This window comes from Centrocercus urophasianus, unplaced genomic scaffold, assembly GCF_019232065.1.
Source record: "Centrocercus urophasianus isolate 14NV4802_14NV808 unplaced genomic scaffold, USGS_Curo_1.0 seq_11, whole genome shotgun sequence".
Lineage (NCBI taxonomy): Eukaryota > Metazoa > Chordata > Aves > Galliformes > Phasianidae > Centrocercus > Centrocercus urophasianus.
The window spans coordinates 39,039,290-39,043,694 of record NW_024884253.1 but is presented as its reverse complement, the minus strand read 5'-3'; positions in this window follow the sequence as shown (position 1 = coordinate 39,043,694).

Here is a 4,405-nt window from a genome sequence, read left to right as displayed (position 1 = left end):
GAGATGATTAGTGAATGTGGAAAACACAAGGTGGAGATCTAAGAGTGTTTGTGTGTGAAGCCTTTGTGTGTGAGCATTGCTCTGAGATACAGGAATTTCTAATAAGTAATGCACTTTGACATCAATGACAAAAACGCCTCCGAAGATATATCATGAGGGAATAACAAATGAAAGACTGGACTTGTGCTAATTGTGCACTGCTTTGTATTCTTAGATGGAGAAGTCAGAAAAATAAAATACGGGCTGTAGTTCTAAGATGACAGATGTACTGAAGGAGCACTTGAGCTTACTTTCAGTTTCTTTCATCATGCAAGCTCACCTTGGGAGTTAGTTTGAATTTTGCTGTTGACTTTAGGGAGTCAGAATTTCCTAAACTCATCTTATTTATAGAGATGGAAAATCAAGGACTGGTTTTAATACAGTTTGTCAAGTTAAATATGAGAAGATGATAAGGTCATCAGGACAAGGAAAACTGTAAAGATTCGTTTAAAGGATTTTAAGCTTGTAGCAGACAAATCACTATACCTGTGCCCCTGTTTTCCTTTAGAAGAACAATTTGATTTAGAAAAATATCAGTCCACATCACTTTCATAGCAAAACATCTTTTTGCTTGTCTCAAATAGAGTTCTATCTGAAAGTTGAGCCAAATACATGAGTATAACTTTGGCGTGCAAAGATGAATTGGCCAGCATATTGCTATTGAGAAGGCTGAACTTATCCACTTAGTAAATTTGCCATAATAAAGACACTGTTTTCATAATGCACCTTATAACTAAAACACTCCTCCCATTTGTTCCTTTTCTTTTGTCCTCATGTGGCATTTCTTTCTTTTTTTTTTTTTTTTTTTTTTTTGCCCTTTCTACTCATAATTCTACCAAATTTTAGAGGCAAATGATTAAGACTATAACTCTTGTAGAGGCAGAATTCCTACACACCATGGAAGAGACAGATAGAAATTGCTTTTAATGACTAATGATATGTCTATGTAATTTTATTATTTTGGAATCCATTTCAGCAACCCATTTTAGAAAAGATAGTCAAATAAACTGGGTAGAACAGATTCTATTAAACTAAACAAAAATGCTGGTAGGGAATCTCTGTCCCATTTGAAGGCTAGATTGTTTAAAAAATTCTGCTATTCTCACTTATAAATAATTTCAATAAGAACAAAATTAATTAGGAGTTAAAATCCTGCATGCATTATTTCCACCCACAAGTGCTTCAGGAATTCCTTATGCATAAGTTTTTAACTGTAAGATATAAATGGTGCTGCTGCTGCTCTGCTGCTAGGCAGAAGTGTTAAGTGCTGACTTTTTTTTTTTTAACTACAGAATTTCTTTTTTTTATTTTTAACCTGTGACAAGATGCTATAAAACATTAATGTCAGAAGGATTGAGCTTGCTATGCTAATCAGTCTGAAGTGTTCAGGATGACCAGACTATGCTCTTTGCATATAGGGAAGACTTTTAGCAGTCTATAAATACTTAGCAGTCTTACTTATATATAGACTTAGTAGTCTATAAATAATATAATAATATTTTATTATTATATTGTCATAAATTAATATAATATAAATAAATATAATAAATTTTATTATATTTATTATTATAAAAATTATACATGTCTGTGCTTCCATTATTTGCAATGTACACTTCACCTTCTCTAAGCCTTCTCTAGGGTTTAACTCATTGTTTCATCTTATTATTCTTTGTCACTGGAACATCAACTGAATAAAGTTTTTTTTTATTTATTTATATTCAATCTGAGAGCTGAAAAGTATGAAAATAAGACCATAATTAATACATCAATTCTGGCAAATGCATATAAAGGTTTGCTACGATTATACATATAGTCTTCAGTGATGCAATGCACGGCAGGAGAGTGTAATCCTCAAGTATGAAAAAGGCCTTAAAAACTCCAACAATGGACTAAAATCCAGCTCTCTCAAATTTTAACTAATATCATTTGTATTTTTTCAGAACTTAACTGTTAAGGGTATGTGTCAAGTACATACCACCTGCTGAGAATTTGTTAATTCTAAAGTTAATGAGTTCTGCATTAAGAGACAATCAAACTGGAATTAAGAACTCTTTATCTTCCTTTCATTCTCTCTTCTTGCTTTTTGAATTGGAGGAATCATTATCAGCTGATTATTACCTATTGCAGATTATTTTTTATTGTTATATACTGGATTTTGCATCTGGAAGTCATCTCAACCACACTTTCTGTCTGCTTGTTCTGTTTGCCCAAGATGAATGATAGTGCTGCAGATAAAGAGAGAAAATAAAGACTGAGGGAGAGATTTACTAACTTGGAGGAAGCCAAAAAGAACTTTAATTCAGCAAAATATTGCAAATATGTTTTAGGAATTGTTCCATTTACAGTATCCTCAATTTGGTAGAGCTATGGAAAAGCAGAACCTACTTTTTTTCAAAACCTGTCATCATTTCAGAAATATAATAAAACTGTTGACTGTTACTGTTTCTAGGAAATGCTAAAGTAATTGTTTCTTAAAATTTAAGAAAAGAATTTCACTACAGAATATTTTTTTGCTGTCCACCTTATGCCTGCAATATGCAGACAAGAAAAGAGCCACCATAGAGCTACCATAGACAAACTGGTATCTCTTGCAGTGAACTAAGCTCAGCCTCAAAGGAGCATGTTGAGCTCTCATTATGAATTTCACTGTAAAAAGTGATATAGACCAAGAAAAATTATAGCATTCAACTCCCTTAGCCTTCTAAGAAAACAGATGCCAAAATGGAAAGGACAGTGTTTTCTCAGGCAAATAATTTCTCCTGAAGTTGTATGTGATGAAACAAGAAATATAGAACTACCTGTAAATAATTTAAGGTATAATTTTATTCTTCACTCAGGTAACTGATCATTAAGCATCCTGGGAGACTGATAGAAAAGAGGAACTGTTTTTGTAAAATGAATTATGGAGGAAACAGATAAAATTAAGACTTCAACAATAACAGCTACCTGGACCTGTGCAAGGCCTCTGACACAGTCCCCCGCCACTTCCTTATCTCCAAATTGGAGTGACATGGATTTGAGGGGTGGACTATTCATGGACAAGGAGTTTGTTGGAAGGCCACAGACAGAAGGTTGTGATGAATGGCAGTATCCCTGGCGGCCAGCAGGGATAGGGAAGTGATTGTCCATTTCTACTCTGCTCTCGTGAAACCCCATCTGGATTATGTCTAGCTCTGGGGCCCCCAATACAGGAAAGATGTGGATCTATTGGAGATGGTCCAGAGGAGGGCCACAAAGATGATCAGAGGGCAGGAGCACTCCCACTGCGAAGACAAACTGAGGGACCTGGGCTTGTTCAGCCTGGAGAAGAGAAGGCTGTGAGGTGACTTCATTCCAGCCTTCCAGTATTTAAAATGGGGTTATAAATGGGAGGGGAACCATTTTTTTGCAAGGGTAGATACTGACAGGACGAGGCAGAATGGTTTTAAGCTCAAGAAGGGAAGGTTAGATTGGATGTCAGGGGGAAGTTCATAATAGAGAGTGTTGAGGTGCTGGAACAGGCTGCCCAGAGAGGCTGGGGAATGCCCTGTTCCTGAAACTGTTCAAGACCAGGTTGGATGGGGCCCTGAGCAACCTGGTCTAATACCAGATCTGAAAGTTGGCTCTGCCTGCAGCAGGGGTGTTTGAACTTGATGATCCTTGAGGTCTCTTCCAACCTAAGCCATTCTATAATTCTATGATATGATTCAGTGACAGAGCAGACTTTCTTCTGTGTGATACTATCTTTCATGCATTTCAAAAACAAACATAGACTTTGTATGTAAAGTCTTAAGTCGTTGTGACAGCAAGTCTTGCAGAGTAAATAGAGAACAGGGGAATGGTTGGTTGAAATAGGAGATCACAGAGGAAAAGAGGAAAGAAACTGTGACAGATATATGCTGTGATGTTGCCAGGGATATACGTGAGCAGACTCGGATAACCGCCAGGACTGTGCAATAAAACACCATGCACAGGGAATATGTGAGATGAGAAGTCTCATTACATAAATGAGCCTAAAGTGAAAAAATAGAGCATCCAAAACATCTTTGGATTAGTTTATCTACTAATTATATCCATCTTACAAGTCAAGCAGCAGCATAATTTCAATCCTAGTAAAAATAATACAGACAATCCAAGTAGCAAAATATACACTATAGGGCCTCATATCAATATGTTTTTTTTTTTCTGGAATAAAATTAATTTCCATCATAAAATCTTTTATGATGCCATGTTTTGGCGTTTTGATGAAAGTAGTGTTAACAGTTGTAGTGGAAACCCTAAGTCAGGGTTTGAACAGTGATTGAGCATGTGGGGGGAAGGCAGAGCCAGCCCAGGGGAGCTCAGGTGTATGCAATGAACCTGAGTATCTGGAAGGGGTAGAGTCAGG